This window comes from Camellia sinensis, chromosome 13 (assembly GCF_055761805.1).
Source record: "Camellia sinensis isolate YWXY chromosome 13, ASM5576180v1, whole genome shotgun sequence".
Taxonomy (NCBI): Eukaryota; Viridiplantae; Streptophyta; class Magnoliopsida; order Ericales; family Theaceae; genus Camellia; species Camellia sinensis.
In genome coordinates this window covers 61,786,650-61,811,122 of record NC_138973.1, presented here as the reverse complement: position 1 = coordinate 61,811,122, position 24,473 = coordinate 61,786,650, and the positions used below count along the sequence as shown (strand labels likewise).

Below are 24,473 nucleotides of genomic sequence, written 5' to 3'. Positions count from 1 at the left end.
CTAGCCAGAACTCACACTTCCCAAACTTAGCATAAAGCTTATGGGCTCTAAGTAACTCAAGCACCACTATCAAGTGTTCCTTGTGCTTCTCCTCAGAAGGTGAATAAATAAGGATGTCGTCCACGAAGACAACTACAAAACGATCTAAAAATTTCCGGAATATTCGGTTCATCAAATCCATAAAAACTGCCGGTGCATTGGTGAGCCCAAATGGCATCACCAGAAACTCATAGTGGCCATACCGTGTACGGAATGCCGTCTTCGGAATATCCTCCTCCCTGACTCTTAACTGATGATAACCCGATCTCAAGTCTATCTTCGAGAAACAACGGGAACCTTTCAACTGATCGAACAGATCATCTATACGAGGCATAGGGTACTTATTCTTAACCGTAGCCCGATTCAATTTCCGGTAATCTATACAAAGTCTCAAAGCACCACCTTTCTTTTTAACAAAGAGGGCCGGTGCTCCCCACAGCGAAACACTAGGACGTATATAGCCCTTGTCTAGTAACTCATGGAGCTGAATCTTCAACTCAACTAACTCGGCTGGGGCAAAACGATAAGGTGCCATAGAAATCGGCGCCGTACCAGGCACTAGGTCAATAGAGAATTCAATCTCTCGATGCGGTGGCAAACCAACAAGATCCTCGGGAAAGACGTCCGAGTACTCACAAACCACCCTTGGCAACACAATCTAAGTCTCATCATCCTCACTAATCGAAAGGTTAGCAAGTAGACCACTAAGCTCACTCCGTCCTCGCGGAACATACCCCGGTGGCAACACATTACCAACCCGGTCCCCCAGAAAATGAAAATACTCTCCGCTCACGGTACAACAAGTGACCCTCTGGCGGTAGCAATCAATAACTGCCCGGTATGACGATAACCAGTCCATACCCAAAATAACATCGAAACCCCTCATAGGCATAACTACAAAGGAAAATGGGATTCTATGATAATCAACCTCTATATCACAACCCCTAACACCTTGTTTCAAGATCAATTCACCCCCAAGAGGTGACACTACACAAATAGGATATGCTAACTGTGCTAACTCCAACTCCAAAATAGATGCAAATGCAGCAGACACAAAGGAATGAGATGCACCCGTATCAATCAAAACACTAGCAACCGAGATGCAAAACAAAAAGGTACCTCTCACAACTGATGGTGCCGGCACAAGATCCTGCGCGGTAACAGCGTACACGCGCCCAGACGACCTCTGATCAACCTGCTCACCCCTAGGAGCATAAGATTGCTGCACTGACTGGGACGATGAAGCCCCCTGATTGGCCCTCGAGGCCTGACCCGACTGAGCTGGCTGCTGACTCTGAATCTGCCTCAAACCAGATGCACCAGGTGTGCCACCCAACTGCGGGCAATACCGCTTCATATGCCCTGGCTGACCACACTGATAACACGAGAGTGGCTGGCCTCTACCCTGACTCTGGCTCTGAGATCGAGCCGAAGATGATGCTGCTCTCTGCACTCCTCCCTTCTGAGGACAAACTGGAGACTTGTGACCCAGCTGGCCACACTTGAAACAGGTAATGTCTCCCTGACTGCCTTTCCCCGAACTAGCACTCGGCACAGGAAAAGTCAATCTAGAAAAGCTACCCTGAGACTGCTGAGGATTAAAACCCTTCTGTCTCCTACCATCACTCTGACCATCCTGACTCCTCTTGGAGCCCTTCTGTCCTTCCTCCTCCTCCTGCATCATGATTTCCATGTGGGCTGCAGCATCAACCATACGCCCATAATCCCAAATCATAGTTCCCCCAACTCTCAGCTTGAGGCCACGCCTCAACTTCTTCTCAAACTCGATACAACGGCGTTCCTCAGACGCCACCAACTCAGGTGCAAACTTGGACAAGCTAGTAAATGCAGCCTCAAACTCGGCCACTGAAGAACTTGACTGCTTAAGCTGGCAGAACTGGTCTCTCAGCTTCTCCCTAACTGTTGGAGATAAGAACTTCTCCTGGAAAGCATTCACAAAAGCCTCCCATGTACCTCCTATACGACCCTTAGTGAACTTCCACCACTGACCCGCATCCCCCTTCAACTGGAAAGATGCCAAGGTCACTTTCAACCCCTCGTCTTCGATGCCAAGCATCTCAAACGTCTTCGTTGTTTGTTCGAGCCATTCATCTGCCTTAAGCGGCTCTTTAGGATCACCCACAAATTCATTCGGATTAGACCGGAAGAACTCCCTCTTCAGAAAGGAAGGTCCTGCATCTGCAACAACATCCCGAGCTTGATTCTCAGCTCTGAGAATGCCTACTGACTCCTTGAATGCCCCTGCTATCTCTCGAGCTAGAGCGCCCATAGCCTGCTGGCCTACTGGCTCGGCCACATTGGCCTGGCCAATTCCCTCCTGAACTGCCGGAATCTCCTCTGGCACAGGCACCTCCTGCCTACCCGGCCTACCACGCCTACCGCGTCCTCGTCCTCGTCCTGACATCCTAATAAAGGAAACAAAGACATTAGCACATTAATAAATGTGCCGAAGCTAAACACTCACGTCCTAATGCATTGGACAACAATAATTCAATCCACGTAAGCATATAATCACATAAGCACCTACGAATTTCATTCCCGGATAATGATAGTCCCAATGTGTTACTATAGTTCCGGTTGGAAGCAGCAGTGATCAAGTGCCTTTCCAACAAGACTACTAGAAACTCAAGGGTCCAATCAACATCCTAAAAACTACATTCCATACCCACATCATCACATAAACATGTTATCACATAAGCATATAACACTACACTAAGTCTCTATCAAACGAGACGAACCCATTGTGATACTAATTACTTCCCACGCACCCAAAGTATTCAAACCCGGCACGGTCTGATACCAAGTTGTAACGCCCTAAAAAAAAAACCTATAATATATATATCATTGACATGCAATATTAAAAGAAAGCAATTCATTATCTCATTCATCAGAGTACTACTATATGAAAACATTACATGTAACATCAAATTAAATGCCCTATAGGCTTACATCTTTCCAAGCCAACACTTGGACACAAAAATATGAGTTCTAACTCAAATATAAATAAAGCCCTAGGCTTGAATGTTTATCAAATAAAAACAAATAACTAAAGATAGTCTTCTTCAAAACCAAAAGCCAAATCCTTCCAAGCTAAGTCCTTGGAGGTAGCTTATCACCTGAACCTGAAAATGATGTTCCCATAAAGGGTGAGCCACAGCCCAGTAGAAAAATACTAAACCAAACATAAGCATTGAATAAAGCTATAGCATTCAATAGATGGTTAACCAAGATAATCAATTACATCATTATACAGTCTCATGACACTAATGTCTAAGACACGTTTTACTTTCCGACATTATCAATATGGCTCAGAACTTGGCCAAACTTACAACAGTGAACTATATATATATCATATTCACATTCTTCCAATGTCAACAAACAAATGAGACTCAGGCTCAAATCAAAACACTTCATACTTCCAGTTTGATACACATTTTAGTGTTGTATCAATAAAAACACTTCAATATAAATAAGCACACATAAAAGTGATGCTAATGGAGTCCATCCCCTATCTCCTCCCAAACAAAATCCGGTTTAGAGGTCCATCCCCTATCTTCCCCTAAACCGTGGAGTACATCCCCTATCTCCTCCCACACAAAACAATGTATGTAAACACATAACATATACAACACACAATCAATACACATAATGTCTGTATTAATTCAACAGTCAAAATTGATGACTTAATCAATGATTAGTTTCAGTTATCCCTAATCCACATGCAGTGTCTACAACAATCACGACTATCCTCCACCGATAGCCCAAAACAGTTATTTCTAGACTTGGAAATAAATATATCAACAATTCAATAGGCGAGTGATTTAAATTATCCAACTACACCATTTAATCAATAAATTCCCCAATTTCATGAATTTAACCAAATTCCCCAATTCACTTAAATTAATTATACAAATTAATTAATTAATACAACTAGGGTTTTTCCCAAAATTATCAAAGTAACCCCAACATATCAATATACCAAAACTTAGAAAAAAACTTATAAAATGGAGTAGGAAATCCCTACCTCGAAGAAATAGCCTCAAAAGAGAAGATGGAGATGAAGACCCAAACTCCAAAGTGCTCCAAACCACCAACAATTCAGATTAAAACGAAGCCCTCGACTCACACACTCTTTTTAATGAAGGATCTAGGGTAGAAACACACCCTAAGTGGATCAAATCTAAGAGAGAAGGTGAGCAGGGTGAGAGAGAAGTCGGACCTTAGGGTTTGGAATCTAAAAGAGGATGAAAAACTGATTAAAAACCCGCTGCTGTCTAAATAAACTGGCCAGGCTCGCTCGAGCGAAGACTTGGTCGCTCGAGCGACCAGACACAAGAAATCCTCGCTCAAGCGAAGAAAAGCTCGCTCGAGCCAAGAATGCAAAGCTGCAGGTCTATACTAGACACAATCGCTCGCTCGAGCTAAGAAAATCTGGCTCGAGCCACCAAACACAAAATACAACCCTCGCTCGAGCGACCAAGTACTCGCTCGAGCGACCAACCCAAAAACTGGACAGCAACACTTGGTTTCCGAACCCAACCAACCTGAAACAAACCTGCCCAACACATCCTATAACTCCAAATGAGAAAATAAAGAACGACAACAACAATTATACAATGACAGAATCTACGGAACCTAAGTCCGGATACAATAATCAAATGGGAAAAGACCAGGGTCGCTATAGTTTTCTTCGAAACATAGGGCTAGATGGTTTAAAAAAAATGATTAGACTATAAAAACATCTAATTAGGGGCTACCAAAAATGTCACATGCTCTAAACACCTCAAAGATCATCCCCTACATTCAGTTTTGAAAAAGAAGTTTGATATTTGTCCAAGAGTGATAAAGTTGCAATGTCATGAAATTAGCAAAAAATACAAGATAGCATCACCTATTCATACTTACACCCCATTTCCAAACATACCAACATTTCATACATACATAGGACATGCTAGGAGGTAGATTAAGAAGAGTAAGCTGGATTGGAGAAGAGAAGAGGGGTGTGTAATTTACCTTGAGGCTAGCTTTCAAGTTCTACTTCCTCTCTCTCTCTTTCTCTCTCTCTCTCTCTAAGTCTCAAACTCTCTACTCCCCTTGCATCAGCAGCTCACTGTAGACACCCCATTTTTGACCGACCTTAAGACTTGGACGTCATCGATTGAGCGCTCGGTGATTGCGCATGTTGTGCTCGTTTTGAGGTTACGGAGTCTCGGCTGAGAGCCTTGTCTCCGGACTTCGGGACTCTTTTGTGCTTTGCCTCAGTTTGCGAACCAGGTTCTATTTTCTCTTCCCGAAGGGAGGGAGAGGTCTCGTAGACCATCTCTCAGTGCCCATAGGCTACTTTTCGTGGTCGTAGACCACTGTTCCCGTTTGGAGACCAGTTTCCAATTTTCGGAGCCGTCGGTCGTGCGCCTCGGTTCGGGACCGCTTAACTTTCTCCGTTTGCTCCGGTTTTTGGCACACACCTTGTTTCCTCTCTCTAGAGGGACACTGTGGCCCGGGAGACCACCTTCGTGGTCGCACGCCACTTTCGATGCTTAACAGTCAGTTTTCGGGGCTTCCGGCCGCGCGTTTTGACCCTCGAACCCTCGTTTTGCATCCGTCTTGGTTCATTTTTGGCATGGACTCTATTTTCATTGTTTGGAAGGTGGTACAAGGGTGGGAGACCACCTTTCCCCGGTCGGCTGGTTTTCTTGTCAAGTAAATGGTCTCCCTCACTTTTGGGCCACAATTACTGGTCTCCCACCATATCACTTGCTTGCATTACATGTGGAGACCACCAAATAGGCCAACCGACCACCTATCCCTTTTGACCCTAGTCGGCCAACCAGGGCAAGTGATCAGCCGACCACTTGAACTGGTCGGCCTACTTCTTCCTTTTCTGTCTCTGTGAGTGTGTGCTAGCTGGAGGGCACAGACTGCATCCTCCATACGATTGGCAACCTTGTTTTGGATTCTTAAAGAAGCTTGGCCCTTTGCTCTAAGCTTCAAAGAGAATCTTGAACCTTTTTTAGCTTCTTGAAGAAGCTTGACCCTTTGGCTCTAGCTTCCTCAAGAAGCTTGGACCTTTGCACTAGCTTCTTGAGGAAGCTTGGACCTTTGTTCCTCTATAAAGGAGACCCTCTCCCTCATTTGCAAAGGTTCAGATTTTTGGTCTAAGGCATATACACCTCTCTCTCTATATCTCTCCATTTTGCCTCCAAAAGTCCCTAGTTCTTGGCCCTTTACATGCCACCTCTTAGCCTAACACCTCCAACACCAACCTAAGCTTCTTGGAGGGTCTTGAGAGGTCCTAAGGTCTGAGTTTTTGGTCTCAAAGCTACTGGAGTTGCTGAGCTACAAGGGTAACACTTCTTCCCCTCTTTTAAGCATTGTTTTGCTTCATCTTTTAGCTATACTTGCAAGCATTTTTGGGCTTTGTCATAAACTGAAAAAAGTCTTATTTTGAGGTCCTTAACATGTTTTTTTAGACCATTTTTCTGTTGGGGGTCGTCTACCCCCTTGCATGCTTTATTTCATCTTATTTTGACCCATGCCTTTGAACCTTTGCATTGACCTTTGTTTGGCCTTCTAGCCACTGAAATCCAGTGGATTTTCAGTGGCTAACATGCTATTTTGAGTGCCAGAATCAGAGAGGGGTGACCCTCTCACCCATTGTCTTGTTTACTAGCATTTTTGGCCTAACAAAGGGGCCCTTATTTGCATGCTTCCAAGCCATGTTTCAGGCCATTTTTGGTGAGTTTTAGGGCCTGCATAGGCTCTTTCCAAAACTTGTTTTACCATATTGGGTGTCCATCTTGCATCTGTAGAATAACCCTCCTCATAGCCTATCAAAGGAGCATGTCATTCTTGCATGCATTAACCATGTTTCAGTGGATTTTTGGACTTTATTTGGCATGTCATACCTCTGAATTGTGCTGGTTTGATGGCCTCTTGATTGCCTCACATGCTTGTAGTGCAAATCCTCTTTACTAGTTTACATTGCATGCTATTTTGGCCTTTGACTCTTGCACTTTTTGGCCATGCTTTAAACTGATTTTGTGCATGTTTTGGACTGCCTTAGCTCTGTTTTTATGCCTCATGGTCGAATGATGCTTGCTATGCATGGTTGTAGTTCAAAACCCTTGCCTAGCTTTGAGTGTTGGAACCTATTGCATGCTTATGTTGAAGTGTTTCCATGTTTTAGGACCATTGTGCATCATATTTCAGAGCTTATATATATGCCGTATTCCCATGTTTTCCACTCTTTAAAGGCGTTTGAGAGTCGTGCTTGTATGCTTCGTTTTTGGACCATCGTATGAGCTTCATTTCCGTGCCTTTCGAGCCATCATTTTAGACCATTTTCCCACTGTCTAAGACCTACCTAGGGTCTGTTTAGGGTTGGTTTTGCCATTTGTGCATTGCTTTATGTACCTCTAGTGTAATGCGCTTCACTACCTTCGGTATTCGGGCCATCTAGCATGCATTGTGTGACATGTTTGCATGATTCGGGACCATCTTGCATGTTATTTCAGAGCTGAAAAATGTATGATTGCATGCCATATATCATCCCTTGCCATGCTTTGGTAGAGTGGCATTTGATGCCTTAGGTTCGGTCCCTTGCATTTGTGCATATTTGCATGTGTTTTGTTGCCTAATTTCATCATGTTTGGCCACTGATTTGACTATGGCTGAGGCCTATTCATTTTAGTTTAAGTCCATCTTGCATTGTGTATGCCATGTCCATGTTGTTGCATGCTTGATCGTCGCATTGTGTATGCCTTGATTATGCCTTTGTGTATGTCCATCGTTATGTGTGCATTGCGTATGCCATATAGTTTTCATGTGCATTGAGTATGCTAGTAGCATGTTTGCATATCATCATTTGCATGTTTGCATCATTTAGTGGCATTATGTTTAGGTTGCATGTTTATAGCGATCCCGGTTGTCCCTTTACTGTTCTGTTGTATTTCGGACTCGGTTTCGTGATGTTGGTGGTGATACACCTTGCTGTCATCCTTTAACTCCACTTGATTGAGTTTTAGGATGTATGGGGCAGAGTTGTTACAGGTTGGTTAGGCTTTGGTTTCAATTCTTTGTTGCCTAGTTTTTAGGAGGTCCGCTCGAGCGGGTCTTCTTGCGCTCGAGCGGAGATTACGTGCTCCCAGTTCTTCGTGTCCCTGCAAAACTTCTGCAGGTGTGTTTTTTTACGCTCGAGCGGGTTTGTTTACGCTCGAGCGGTGGCGCTCGAGTGGGTAGGACCTTTTCGGTGTAAGTTCTGGGAGGGAGAAATCTACGCTCGAGCGGACTGGTTTTCGCGCTCGAGCAGATGTGCTTTATTCGTGTGTCTTGGTGCTCAAGCGGGGCTTTTTGCGCTCGAGCGGACCTAGTTTTTGTTCTTGACGCTCGAGCGTTGTGTTTTCTGCTCGAGCGGGAATGTGGTATATCAGTTGGCTGTGGAACAGTTTTAAATCACTTTTCTCATTCTTTCTCTCTCTTACTTTTCCAAAAACACCATTGTTGAGCTTCTCACTCTAGAGCTCTACCTTTTCTCTAGGTATTGATCTAGTATGAGTGATTTCCTCACCTTTGGCCTTTACAAAAAAATTGTTGATCGTCGAGGGCTATCTTTTGATCCGAAAAGTTCGTGGTTTGGAGCATTTTCGTTTCCATCATCTTCTTGGTTGGGTGTCATTCTTTGAGGTAGGGATAACCTACTCCTCACTATGAGCTTCGCCTTTAAATTTTAGTATTTTGAGATGTTGGGGTTGGTTTGGTAATTTTGTGAAAGTTTGAGGCTTTTGTGTAAATTTACAAAAGGTGGGGTTTTAGCTATATAAAACCTAGATTCATGTTTGGCATGGAAAGGTGAAATTAATGTTAAAACATTAATGAAAATGGAACCTAAGGATTGTAATGTTAATTATGGAAAATGCCCTAATTACATTGGTTAATTAATTCGCATAATTAATTATGAGGAATGAGAAATTGATTTGGAAATGTATGGAATTAAAGGGTGTAGTTGGATTATTTATCACTCACCTGGTTGAAATGTTGATTATATATCCATTGTTGCATTTATTTTCTGTATAGAAATAACTGCTTTGGGCTATCGGTGGAGGATAGTCTTGATTGTTGTAGATAATGCATGATGATTAGGCAAACTGAAACTAATCACTGGAATGTGTCATTGAGTATGACGGTTAAAAGAATACATTAAATTTATGTGTTGTGTGACGATGTGTATAATTATTGTTTATATGCATTGTGTCGTGTTGGAGGAGATAAGGGATGTACTCCACGGTTTAGGGGAAGACAGGGGATGGACCTCTAAACCGGATGTTGTTGGGAGAAGATAGGAGATGGACTCCATAGATAGAGCTCATATGCTTATCTAGTAATGTGTTGACAGAGCTCATATGCTTGTCTTTGGAAGTGTGATAGTGCTCTTATGCATATCTATGGAAGTGATGATATAGCTTGTATGCTTATCTGTTGGTGTGTGATATAGCTAGTATGCTTATCTATTATGAAATGGGAAAGTGCTTAATATGAGTTACTGTCTCATATAAGTTGTTTGGCCAGGTTCTGAGCCATGGTTATAAATTAAGAATTGAAAAGAATTTGGAAAATGGATTGTAACATGGACTTGTATGTCATGAAACCGTCAAGTGTGATAAGGGAAAGTATCAGTGTTGGCCATCTATCAACTGCTAATCTTTTAGTCATTGTTCATATTTAGTTTAGTGTATTTCTACTGGGCTGTGGCTCACCCTATATGGGAATATCATTTTCAGGTACAGGTAGCATGCCACCTCCAAGGACGTAGCTTGGGAGGCTAGAGGCGGGCAGACTTTTGTTGTTTAGTTTCTTTGATGTATTACATGTATATTCAAGCCAAGGGCTTAATGTGTAAATGAGTTAGCACTCTTTTGTTGTAACCAAGTGTTAACTTGGAAAGCTGTAAGCCTTTAGGGCATTTGCTTTTGTCGTTAACATGTAATACTTTTTGGTAATGGAACTCTGATGAATAGAAGAAAGTGGAGCTTTTATATATCAATGCATGTCTATATTGATGGGTTTAATGTTATTATTTTGAGGGCGTTGCAACTTGGTATCAGAGCGTACTGGGTTCGAATACTTTGGGTACGTGGGAAGTGATTAGTATCACAATGGGTTTGTCTCCCTTGATAGAGACTTAGGTGTAGTGTCATATGCTATGTGTTTAAATTGATAACATGCTTATGTGTTTATATGGGTATGGGATTTAATTTCTAGGATGTTGATTGGATCCTTGGGTTTCTGGGAGTCTTGTTGGAAAGGCACTTGATCAATGCCGTTTCTAACCGGAACTCTAATAACGCCTCGGGACTATCATTATCCGGAAAGGAACTTCGTAAGTACTTATGTGTTTATGTGCTTACGTGGAATGAATTACAGTTGTCCATGCATTAGGACGTGAGTGTTTAGTTTCAGCACATTTATGAATGTGCAAATGTTCTGAGTTACCTTTATTAGGATGTCAGGACGAGAACGCGGTAGGCGTGGCAGGCGTGGTAGGCAGGAGATGCCGTTACCGGAGGAGGTTCCGGCAGTGCAGGAGGGAATTGGTCAGGCCAATGTGGCCGAGCCAGCGGGTCAGCAGGCTATGAGTGCCTTGGCACGAGATATAGTAAGAGCTTTGGGTATTCTCAGAGCAAGGAATCAGGCAGCTGAGGCAGGGCCTTCTTTCTTGAAGAGGGAGTTCTTCCGGTCTAATCCGGACGAGTTTGTTGGAGATCCGAAGGAACCACTGAAGGCTGACGAGTGGTTAGAACAAATGAGTAAGACGTTCGAGATGCTTGGCATCGAGGACAGAGCGTTGAAAGTGACCTTGGCATCCTTCCAGCTGAAGGGAGATGTGGGTCAATGGTGGAAGTACGAGAAGGCTCGTGTTGGTGGTACATGGGAGGCGTTTGTGAATGCGTTCCAGGAGAGGTTCTTATCTGCAGTGGCTAGGGAGAAGCTGAGGGATCAGTTTAGCCGGCTTAATCAGCAGGGTATGTCTGTGGCAGAGTTTGAGGCCACTTTTACTAGTTTGTCCAGGTTTGCACCTGAGCTGGTGGCGTCCGAAGAATGCCGTTGCTATGAGTTTGAACGGAAGTTGAGGCGGGGCCTCAAGTTGAGGGTTGGTGAGTCTTACATCCGAGAGTATAGACATTTGGTGGATGCTGCAGCTCATATGGAGCTTATGATGTAGGAGGAGAAGGAGGAGAAGCATGCAGGCTCCAAGAGGGGCCAGGATGGTTAGGGTGGTGGCAGGAGACAGAGGGGTTACAACCCTTAGCAGTCTCAGGGTGGAGTTGCTAGATCGACCTTTCCGGTGCCGAGTGCAGGCTCGGGGAGAGGTAATCAGGGAGGTTTGACTTGCTACACTTGTGGCCAGCTGGGTCACAAGTCTTCGGTTTGCCTGCAGAAGGGCGGAGGTCAGAGAGCTACTTCTTCTTCAGCTAGACCCCAGAGTCAGAGTTTGGGCAGGGGGCTGCCCTTATCTTGCTATCAGTGTGGGCAGCCTGGGCACCTGAAGAGGTATTGCCCACAGTTGAGTGCTACTTCAGGAGCATCTGGTCCTAGGCAGACGCAGAGTTATCAGCCAGCTCAGTCTGTGCAGGCCTCGAGGGCCAATCTGGGGGCTTCGTCGTCCCAGTCAGTGCAGCAGTCGTACACTCCGAGGGGTGAACAAGTAGATCAGGGGCCTACGGGGCGCGTGTATGCTGTTACCGCGCAGGATCTAGTACCAGCTCCATCAGTAGTGAGAGGTACCTTTTTGTTTTGCAACTCGGTTGCTAATGTGTTGATTGATACAGGTGCATCTCATTCTTTTGTATCTGCTACATTTGCATCTGTTTTGGAGTTGGAGTTAGCACAGTTAGCATCTCCTATATGTGTAGTGTCACCTCTTGGGGGTGAACTGATCTTGAAACAGGGTTGTAGAGGTTGCGATATAGAGGTCGCTGACTATAGACTTGCGTTCCCTTTTGTAGTTATGCCCATGAAGGGTTTTGATGTTATTTTGGGTATGGACTGGCTATCGTCATACCGGGCTGTTATCGATTGCTACCGCCAGAGGGTCACGTTATGTACCTTGAGCGGGGAGTGGTTCCATTTCTTGGGAGACTGGGTTGGTAGTGTTTTGCCACCGGGGTATGATTCGCGAGGGCGGAGTGAGCTTAGTTGTCTATTTGCTAGCTTTGAGAGTGGTGAGTGTGGTGAGACCCAGCTTGTTTTGCCGATGGTGGTTTGTGAATATTCGGATGTCTTTCCCGAGGACCTTGTTAGTTTGCCACCTCACCGAGAGATACAGTTCTCTATTGATCTAGTGCCCGGCACGACGCCGATTTCTATGGCACCTTACCATTTTGCTCCAGCAGAGTTGGTTAAGTTGAAAGTTCAGCTCCAGGAATTGCTAGATAAGGGTTTTGTTCGCCCTAGTGTTTCGCCGTGGGGAGCACCTGCCCTCTTTGCTAAAAAGAAAGATGGTGCCTTGAGATTGTGTATCGACTACCGAAAATTGAATCGGGTTACGATCAAGAATAAGTACCTTATGCCCCGTATAGATGATTTGTTTGACCAGTTGAAGGGTTCCCGCTGTTTCTCTAAGATAGACTTGAGATCGGGCTACCATCAGTTGAGGGTCAGGGAGGAGGATATTCCGAAGACGACATTCCGTACACGGTATGGCCATTATGAATTTCTGGTGATGCCATTTGGGCTTACCAACACACCGGCAGTCTTTATGGACTTGATGAATCAGATCTTCTAGGAATTCTTGGATCGATTTGTAGTCGTTTTCGTGGACGACATTCTTATCTATTCGCCTTCTGAGGAGAAGCACGAGGAACACTTGAGAGTGGTGCTTGAGTTGCTTAGAGCCCATAGGCTATATGCCAAGTTTGGGAAGTGTGAGTTCTGGCTAGGAGAAGTCAAGTTCTTAGGCCATGTGGTTTCCAAGGAAGGGGTGTCTGTTGATACATCTAAGACTGAGGCAGTGCAGGATTGGGCACAGCCTAAGAGTGTGTTTGAGATTCGCAGTTGTCTGGGATTAGCTGGGTATTACCGTCGGTTTGTGAAAGATTTCTCTAGGCTAGCTTCGCCGTTGACTAGATTGACGCGAAAAGGGGTCAAGTTTGTCTGGAGTGAGACTTGTGAAAAGTCGTTCCAAGAGTTGAAGGTTAGATTGACCACCGCTCCGATTTTGATTATTCCAGAGAGAGGGTTGGGTTATGCGGTTTATTGTGATGCCTCACGAGAGGGTTTGGGTTGTGTGTTGATGCAAGAGGGGAAAGTGGTAGCTTATGGCTCACGTCAGTTAAAAATACACGAGAAGAACTACCCTACACACGACCTAGAGTTAGCAGCAGTGATCTTTGCCTTGAAGATTTGGAGACACTACCTTTATGGTGAGAGGTTCGAGGTGTTCTCGGACCACAAGAGTTTGAAGTATCTGTTTACACAGAGAGACTTGAATTTGAGGCAGAGGAGATGGATGGAGTTCATTGAGGACTATGATTTTGAGTTGCACTATCACCCAGGGAAGGCCAATGTTGTGGCCGATGCCCTTAGTAGGAAATCTATTAGTGATGTAGCTTGTATAGCCATCCGAGAATGGGAGATGTTGGGTGCACTTGGCGAGTTTGATTTGCACTTGGGCGAATCTATTGAGGCTGCGGCCTTGTTTTCTATTGTTGCACAACCTACACTTGTGACTCGAGTGTTAGAGGCACAGAGGGGTGACCTTGAGGTAGAATCCCTCGGAGAGAAGATCTCAAATGGAAAGGCTGAGAAGGGTTTGACAGTGTATCCCGACCTGAGTGTGAGATACCGAGACCGCTTGTGTGTGCCGGAGTCTTGCCAAGAGGAAGTACTCCAAGAGTTCCATCATTCTTGCGGTGCATCCGGGAGGCACTAAGATGTATCGGGATTTGGGTCGCCAGTTTTGGTGGCGGGGTATGAAGAGAGATGTGGCAGCTTTCGTGTCTAAGTGCCTTACTTGTCAGCAAGTGAAGGCCGAGCATCAGAGGCCAGCGGGTTTGTTGTAACCCTTGCCTATTGTTGAGTGGAAGTGGGAGCATGTCACTATGGACTTCGTTGTAGGTCTTCCGAGGACTCAGCGGGGTAGTGATGCTATCTGGGTGGTTGTAAACCGGTTGACTAAGTCGACGCACTTCATTCCTATGCGCGTGAGAGATTCGGTAGACCATCTTGCCGACTTGTATATTCGGGACATAGTGAGATTGCACGGGATCCCAGTGACGATCGTCTCAGATAGAGATCCTTGTTTTACTGTTAGGTTGTGGCAGAGTTTGCAGAGTGCCTTGGGTACTAAGTTGACCTTTAGTACGGCTTATCACCCTCAGATTGACGGACAGTCCGAGCGTACTATTCAAATCCTTGAGGATATGCTTCGAGGTTGTGTCCTTGACTTTAGTGGGACGTGGGAGAGGCACTTGCCCTTAGTGGAGTTTGCCTACAACAACAGTTTTCAGTCTAGCATCGGTATGGCACTGTTTGAGGCCTTGTATAGCCGACCGTGTAGGTCTCCAGTGTGTTGGGCCGAGGTGGGTGATGCACCTTTGTTGGGTCCGGAGTTAGTTAGGGAGACGACGGAGAAAGTTGAGCTTATCCGTAGGAGGCTTGTTACAGCCCAGAGTCGCCAAAGGAGTTATGCCGACTGTAGGAGGAGGCCTTTGGCGTTCGAGGTAGGTGATCATGTCTTCTTGAAAATATCACCTAGGCGAGGTTTGATGAGGTTTGGAAAGAGTGGGAAGTTATCCCCTCGGTTTATTGGTCCCTTTGAGATCCTTGAAAGGATTGGCGAGGTTGCTTATCATTTAGCCTTACCGCCGCAGTTGTCCAGAGTTCATGACGTGTTTCATGTGAGTATGCTTCGGAAGTATGAGCCGGATCCATCGCATGTGTTAGATTGGACCGACTTAGAGGTAGATGAGGAAGCCTCGTATGAGGAGAGACCGGTTCGGGTCTTGGATAGGCGAGATCAAGTCCTGCGTGGCAAGACCATCCCTTTTGGTAAAGGTTTTGTGGAAACATCACGGAGTGGAGAAAGCCACTTGGGAACGTGAGTTGGAGGTCCGCGAGAAATATCCGGACTTGTTTATTGATGAGTAATCTTGTATTTAGATTTTGTAATGTTGTTGGACTTAAGAGCTTTATATATGTCTTAAGTTGTAAAACATTGGTAATGTTTTGGTTTAATGGAAGTATGTTGTAGAACTTACCTTGATATGGGAGTTGATTATGATATTGCATATGTTGGCTATATTGTAGAATTGGAGTTGTATCATGTATATTGATTATGATATGAACTGTGAACCATGTATGTTGGGAATGGTTGGAAATGGAAGAAAATTGCATGTTGATAATGCATTTGCAATATATGTTGTGTTTTGCCTCTTGAAAAGAGATGGGATTGACCAGTAATGGGTCGGGTTGTTTAATATTATATTGTAATATTGTCGAAAATGGAGAAAACCTATTTTTGAAAAACTCGTGTTTAATTTCGGGGACGAAATTCTTTAAGGGGGGGAAGTTATAGCGATCCCGGTTGTCCCTTTACTGTTCTGTTGTATTTCGGACTCGGTTCCGTGATGTTGGTGGTGAAACACCTTGTCGTCATCCTTTAATTCCACTTGATTGATTTTTAGGATGTATGGGGCAGAGTTGTTACAGGTTGGTTAGGCTTTGGGTTCAATTCTTTGTTGCCCAGTTTTTAGGAGGTCCGCTCGAGCGGGTCTTCTTGCGCTCGAGCGGAGATTACGTGCTCCCAGTTTTTCGTGTCCCTGCAAAACTTCTGCAGGTGTGTTTTTTTACGCTCGAACGGGTTTGTTTACGCTCGAGCGGTGGCGCTCGAGCGGGTAGTACCTTTTCGGTGTAAATTCTGGGAGGGGGAAATCTACGCTCGAGCGGACTGGTTTTCGCGCTCGAGTGGATGGGCTTTATTCGTGTGTCTTGGTGCTCGAGCGGGGCTTTTTGCGCTCGAGCGGACCTAGTTTTTGTTCTTGACGCTCGAGCGTTGTGTTTTCCGCTCGAACGGGAATGTCATATATCAGTTGGCTGTGGAACAGTTTTAAATCACTTTTCTCATTCTTTCTCTCTCTTACTTTTCCAAAAACACCATTGTTGAGCTTCTCACTCTAGAGCTCTACCTTCTCTCTAGGTATTGATCTAGTAAAAGTGATTTCCTCACTTTTGGTCTTTACAAAAAAATTGTTGATCATCGAGGGCTATCTTTTGATCCGAAAAGTTCGTGGTTTGGAGCATTTTCGTTTCCATCATCTTCTTGGTTGGGTGTCATTCTTTGAGGTAGGGATAACTTACTCCTCACTATGAGCTTTGTCTTTAAATTTTAGTATTTTGAGATGTTGGGGTTGGTTTGGTAATTTTGTGAAAGTTTGGGGCTTTTGTGTAAATTTACAAAAGGTGGGGTTTTAGCTATATAAAACCTAGATGCATGTTTGGCATGGAAAGGTGAAATTAATGTTAAAACATTAATGAAAATGGAACCTAAGGATTGTAATGTTAATTATGGAAAATGCCCTAATTGCATTGGTTAATTAATTTGCATAATTAATTATGAGGAATGAGAAATTGATTTGGAAATGTACGGAATTAAAGGGTGTAGTTGGATTATTTATCACTCACCTGGTTGAAATGTTGATTATATATCCATTGTTGCATTTATTTTCTGTATAGAAATAACTGCTTTGGGCTATCGGTGGAGGATAGCCTTGATTGTTGTAGATAATGCATGATGATTAGGCAAACTGAAACTAATCACTGGAATGTGTCATTGAGCATGACGGTTAAAAGAATACATTAAATTTATGTGTTGTGTGACGATGTGTATAATTATTGTTTATATGCATTGTGTCGTGTTGGAGGAGATAAGGGATGTACTCCACGGTTTAGGGGAAGACAGGGGATGGACCTCTAAACCGGATGTTGTTGGGAGAAGATAGGAGATGGACTCCATAGATAGAGCTCATATGTTTATCAAGTAATGTGTTGACAGAGCTCATATGTTTGTCTTTGGAAGTGTGATAGTGCTCTTATGCATATCTATGGAAGTGATGATATAGCTTGTATGCTTATCTGTTGGTGTGTGATATAGCTAGTATGCTTATCTATTATGAAATGAGAAAGTGCTTAATATGAGTTACTGTCTCATATAAGTTGTTTGGCCAAGTTCTGAGCCATGGTTATAAATTGAGAATTGAAAAGAATTTGGAAAATGGATTGTAACATGGACTTGTATGTCATGAAACCGTCAAGTGTGATAAGGGAAAGTATCAGTGTTGGCCATCTATCAACTGCTAATCTTTTAGTCATTGTTCATATTTGGTTTAGTGTATTTCTACTGGGCTGTGGCTCACCCTATATGGGAATATCATTTTCAGGTACAGGTAGCATGCCACCTCCAAGGACGTAGCTTGGGAGGCTAGAGGTGGGCAGACTTTTGTTGTTTAGTTTCTTTGATGTATTGCATGTATATTCAAGCCAAGGGCTTAATGTGTAAATGAGTTAGCACTCTTTTGTTGTAACCAAGTGTTAACTTGGAAAGCTGTAAGCCTTTAGGGCATTTGCTTTTGTCGTTAACATGTAATACTTTTTGGTAATGGAACTCTGATGAATAGAGGAAAGTGGAGCTTTTACATATCAATGCATGTCTATATTGATGGGTTTAATGCTATTATTTTGAGGGCGTTACAATGTTAGAGTTACATTTATGCATGCCATGTGTATTGCATTGTGTTTGAAGTAGGGTTTAGTCCAAACACGGGAAACGAGGGACGTTTCGTACTCCAAGTGACGAAACGTGCCTCGATTCTCGGTCGCCGACACTCTTGACTGTCCATGATTGAGTTGTTGGCTTTACTTGCTTATGTTTGCATTCATTTCACATCGAGTTATGCAAGTTGACTCCTCGGCCATCATGCATCGAGATGCGTGATTGGTGGCATGAGGACTACACTCCCTAGAGCTTATGCAATGACGAGGAGAGTGGTCGTGCACGCATTTGTTGAAAATACCTTGCCATGCCTCCCCTTTGCTTTATATTGCAAAAAACCAAAAACCAAAGGCAGAAATTGGTCGGCCGATCAGCTTTTCTGGCAGGCCGACCACCCCTTTTGGTTTCTTCCACAAATGGTGGTCGGCAGGTGGTCTCCAAGGTCGAGAGCTAGTCGGCAGCCTTCCCACAGCTTCCCAGGGTGGAGTTTCAGCCTTTTGGGGCCTTGTGCAGTGTTCTGAGGTCAATTGCAAACAAAGGCGAGTCGGAGCATCGCGATGGATTTCCCAACAAAGCGATTCAAGCATGCATACATTCATTGCATCCAAGGCAGAGCTGAGGCTGTCCATTTCATGTAGCTTGCACGATAATTTAATTACGTACTTAGTTAAATTTGTTAATTAGTCAGTGTTATGTAATAATTAGTTGTAGTTGGTTATTCATTTCGTTGTGTATTATTTATTCGGACCCTCCGAGGGAGGGCAATGTTGTAAATAAGTGTGCGTGTATGTGATGTATGTCTTCCAACCCCACATCTTTCTCCCTTTTATTTACTAGCTTATGATGGTTAGTTTAGGGCATGTTTCAATTAGCATACTTATGCTCGCATGTTTGCATCCATTCATCTGTTTTGCATGCATTGGGCTCGGCGCATCATACTAACTGCATTGTATTTCAATTCCGAGTTGAATATGTGTATCAATTGTTGCATCTCATATGCCATCTTAGAATAGCTGAGCCTATCTTAGTTGCATTCTTGCATGTGTTGCATTAGGCATTTCAGCATAGTTAGGATTCATGTATGTTTTCTAATTAGTTTCTTTCTTTGGCTCGGAGTACTCGGTAAGTGTTTATGCTTTAGCATTCTTGCATGCGTGTGAGTGACTGTCATGTTAGTATGCTTACCATGAGGCTATGTGCTTATGTGATATAGCTGCCTGAATGCCTGTGGGTGAAGGTTGGGTTGCTTGAGTTGGAATAATTCGTCGAAACCCGTGTTTTAGCCTACTTGCGAATAGCAAACTTCAATCCATTTTCAAAACAAACGGATATGCGATGCTTTGTTCCAACTTAGGCAATCTAGTCTATACTTGTATGCTGCGTGCATCACATAGTAATTCTAGGCTAATAACCGGAATAAGAGCACATAATGTTTTCAAAACTCGATATCATGGTTAGTAGAGGCCGATCTTTGATCGGGCGAGCGGGGGTGCTCACGAAGTAACTCTTGGATCTACACAAATAACTCTATCATCTGACAGGTCCTACAGTTGAATTAAACTGTTTAATCCACAAGGAATATACTCTGTAATGGATTTTGAAAGCAATTGCAGAGTACCTCAACTATCCAAAGATTTGGTTAGAATCAACCGGTTGCAATTAATGATCAAATAAAAAAAAATCCAAAATCTTATGTCACGACCCAAACCTGCCCCTATAAGTTTGGCGTCGTAACCGGCCAGTAATCTGAGATTACCTACGGCCTTCATGTATAATAAAAAATAATCGAGGCTAGCGGAAGCAATATTCAAAAACACCAATAGTCCAATGAGTTGTGCATTTATATGAACAAATATTTACATGCAAAAACGTTAATTTACCCACATTCAGTACATAACGTATAACTTTACATCTTATGTATAACATGTGCAGATAACAAAAGTGTACTTCACAATCAAAACCTTGACAACGGCCTTCTAGGCCTAGCCTCAACTCTGAGGCACTCAAAACCACGTGATAGACTCAAAACGGTGGCTCGGCTAAAGACTCCTTCTAGACTTGTCCTCCAGAACGCTCACCTATACAAAATATATAAACAGTGAGCTAAAACTCAGTGAATAACATTAAAGTAAAAGGGTTAGCAAACGAATTCCACATAAATCATATCCGTAAACCAAATCATGACATAATCATTCATATCAGTCTCATATCAGAACGTAACATAATGGTACATTCCACAAAACAAAACATATATTGTCTTCCAACTAGAGTAATATATTTGTTCCGGAAACCTAATAAACACATATCACCACAATGAAGTGGCTAACGAGATCTCGTATCACATATATGTCATGGACCTGCATTTACATGCCGTTCCCCATGACTTGGGACTATCTGTGGATGCTATAAGAAATTCGCAAATAGGACATTCGTTTACATAATCAAAATAGCATTTCAGAAATTATAGCTTAGCAGATAACAATTTAAACATATACCATAGAAACATAGCTTTATAGAAATGTTACTCACAGTGGGCTTCCAGAACGGTTGGCCAAGCATTCCTTGACTCGTGACCTACAATCACAAATATGCATAGCATGATACACAATCATCTTAAACATATTTAGTTCACTTAAAGCTTTTGAATATGGATGACTAGAATTATGAATTAATTAGATTATTAATTTCCCTTAACCTCTAATTAAAACATGTTTAGCCATATATTAACCAACCTAATTAAATATAAAGACTCTAATCATATACAAACCCTTATTAAGTTCACTACTTACACAATTAAACGTAAAAGGCTCATACACTTTAAAGTATAATTATTTAGTCATGTTTAAATTACTAAATCAAAAACTCATAAACATATAAATTTTTCAATTTCAACTTCAGTTTCAAGCAAATCAAGGCCTAAAACCTTTCATAACCATGTTGAATTTACCATCTATAGTTTCCAACAAACTCATAACTTTAAATTGAAACTCAAATTCCTAAAAAGAGTTCAAACCCATAAATTAACACATCAAACTCATAATCTTGAACTTTAATCTTTGACTTCATGGAGGTTTATTCTTCCAATTTCAAGAACCATGCAAGAAAAAACAATTTTATGAACACATTTTCATGAATCAGCGTCATGCATGTAGAGAGATAAGCTCAAAGTTTACAATTTCTTCCTTACTTACTCAAGACCAACTCTAAACATGTAAGATTTCTCCTTGATTAAATTCAAATCCTCAAAATCCATGACATTTTCCTTCAATCTTGAAAACCCATGCATGAATTGCAAAGTATATAAATAAGTCTTCATGAAATCAACCATGCATGACAAGTTTAAAAACTAATTTATCTTATTCCTTCAATTTGAGGCATATTCATGTTAAACTCTAATTCTCATAGCCAAAACTTCTAATTCCTCATCAATTCATTCTAATTGAAATGTTAAACTTGAAGATGATGTATATATGTACAAGTTTCTATTCCAAAAATTAGTGTGTAAAGCTTACCTTGTTTTGATGGGTTATTAGAATTCAAGACAAATATCTAGCTTCTCCCTTAATTCTTCTTCTTCTCTACCTCTCTTCTTTGTTGAGCTCTCAAACACACACACACACACACACACACACACACTCTCTCTCTCTCTCTCTCTCTAAGTGTATAGTGCAATATAAGCCCACTAGTCTCTTCTTAGTCAATTGATGAGTAGAATATTTAATTCTTATATTCTTATTCTACAAAATTAACTTAGGCTAATAATGAATCACATTAATTAATGTAAATCAAATTCCCTTAAATTAAATTAATCTTCATCATTTATAATCTTAATGACACTAAATTGAATTATACTAATGTGTATTAAGCTCTAATTTCTATTCAATTATTTAATTTCAACCTATTAAAATTAGCAAATTAGGCGGAATCAATTTTTAATTAAACTTCCCGGATAACTCTAAAAATTTCAATGAACATATCCTCATACTCAATTTTGATTTCTAAACCCATTTATTTCGTAAATTTCAGTTTCAAAGCCGAGCTCACAACTGATAGTTTCTCAATTTAAACAGATATTTACAATGAATCAAATTAGACAATTCACAATTAATCACTTGGCACATGTCATAATTAAATTCAATACATAATTAATCACTTATAATTACGATTAACATTTTGGGGTCGTCACATCTTAGGCACAAAAAGTTGTTTTAAAGATCAAAGCAAAGTTGAGTAGATAGATTAGGAAATAAAGTCACTGATATTCCCGATAATATAAAATCCCAAAACCAATTTAACACATCTCACATATGTTAGCATCCATATTATATATGTTATTCATATTTTTGTATAAACTTACTTTGTATGTAAGTTTAATAACCATAAACATCAAATGTGTTGGATAATGACATCAGGCAGGGAGTCCATTCTCTAAGGAAAATAATCGAACACATAATAGTGTATTACCAAAACCACAGAAGAAAACAAAAATATTAAGCATTCCAGTTCAGATTATAAATTTGGTCATAAATCTTGTTTAGTACCCCAGAAAACCCTTTGTATAGACACACAAAATTGAATCAAAACATAAACTCAACCATAAGATTACATAGCCATAAACTCATAGAGACAACCCATCAAACAGATACTCTACAGCAATATAAATAACTTATAAATTTACAAACTTTTCAGTTGAAAAAAGAAGATTGAGCTAAACAAACTAGCAATCGACCACAGAAGCAACCAATTATATGCAAAGCCACTAAATACAAGTAACTATAACCCATCTAGGGTTTAATGTAAACAGTTCACAATGATAAATTCACTAGAAATCAAGCAAACCCCATTTTTTAATAGCAGTAAAAACAATAGATTTAAGCTCTGGAAGGCTTATTTTTCAGGCAAACAATAGGTTCAAACAATAGATTGAAAAAGATATGGAATTGAAGCTTAAAAAAGAGATCTCAATTTCTTGAGCAGAAAAAGAAAATAAAGAAAGAAAGTGTGAAAGAAGTGAGGGAGGCAAGAACAGACAGAGAGAGGGTGAAATAGAGACATACTTGGGGTAAAGTCAATTGTGGATCGACGGAGGTGCGACGGTGGTGCTGTGTGCGATGGAGGTGATGCTCCTGCACCCAACGCTGATGGACACAAAGTGAGAGAAATAGAAGTGAATAGAGGCATGAGAGAGACGGAGAGGCAGAGAGTCACAGTGAATCAGGGGTCCGGTTGCTGGTGAACGCAAGGAAAAGCAACGGTGAGAGAGGGACGGGAGAGGAGCAGTGGAGAGGGAGAGGGACGCTGAAGAGAGAGAGACAGAGGCACTGGTTTGTGGTTTGGAAACCAAATATATATATATATATATTACACCATTAGCGACTAAAATTTAGTCGCCAATTAATTTTATAAATCCCTCCAAAATTTGAAATGTCTCCCTCCAAATATTTTAATTTTTTGGTGACTAAAACATTTTTTTGTCGCTGAAAAAATGTTTTTGGTGACCAAACTTTTGGTTGCTAAAGATAAAAAATAATTTTTTATTTTCCATTCGGCAACTAAATGGTTTTAGTAGCCAAAACTCAATATACGGTGACTAAAATATTTTTTTGTCGCTAAAAATATGTTTTTGGCAACCAAAAGTGTGGTTTCCAAAGATAAAAAAAATAAATTTTTATTTTACATTCGGCGACTAAATGGTTTTAGTAACCAAAACTCAACTTCTGGCAACTAAAATAAATTTTTTTATTTTTTATTTTTTGTTACTATTTTAACCAAAAAAACCCTGGGCTTTTTCTTTCAAAACGAGCTCTTCGTACATCGGAGACAATTTTATAGAGTCTAATTTACCATTGCATTCAAACCAAGTCTATCACATGTATTACATTGATTTTTTTTTTTTTTTTGTAAGTGTGTTTATGTATAGATTATTTATAAAAAAAACTTAAATCAATCTAATAATTATAATTACATAATTTTATTATATATATTTTTAAAAATAAATAACAAACATTATTGTAAAAATATACTATTAAATTAATATGGTGAAATATTGCGTCTATAATTATGGAATTGACCTTAGTGTACAAAATATTGCGTCTATAATTATTGAATTGACCTTAGTGTACAAAATCACATATAAAATAAATAAAATAATGAAACATATTCCTAAGCTTTTTTAGTTTTAGGGGCACTACATGCAGGTTAAAAAGGGGAAAAAAACAATTAAAAACATATAGGAGGTGTAAGTGTGTCTGCGGGGTGCGGTTGGAGTTGCAAATGAAAGAATGTGGGTACAAGTTTCACTTGCATTCCTCTATTGGTTGATAATTTTTTTTTTCATTCTCCCACTTGCATGTAGTTCTCCTTAATTTTATTCTTTTTATTTATTTATTTATAGGTAATGCTAGAGATACCAAATTTTTTACTAAACAAAAGATCAAATGTTTCACGTGGGTATGGATCCGTAATTTTGTGGATCCCACACTCATGTGAGACATTTGGTCATTTATTTGATAAAAAATTTAAGACCTATAGCATTTTCCTTTATTTATTAATATCTTTTTTCGCTTTCCAAGTCGAACTAAGCATCTTTCCACTGTATGACTTATGGGTTTGGGCCTATAATTGAATTAGTTCTTTGAGCATACAAAGT

The 24,473-nt window shown here is 41.3% G+C and overlaps 1 long non-coding RNA gene across 1 annotated transcript; it reads right to left on the bottom strand.

Annotated features, from left to right (window-relative positions):
* Positions 1–19,647: 19,647 nt before the first annotated feature.
* Positions 19,648–23,132, bottom strand: LOC145805836 (uncharacterized). Its single transcript, XR_014347991.1, has 3 exons — positions 22,882–23,132; positions 20,354–20,398; positions 19,648–19,902 (listed from the first exon to the last, which is right to left on the bottom strand). It is a non-coding gene; the product is annotated as an uncharacterized LOC145805836 (long non-coding RNA).
* Positions 23,133–24,473: the final 1,341 nt, after the last annotated feature.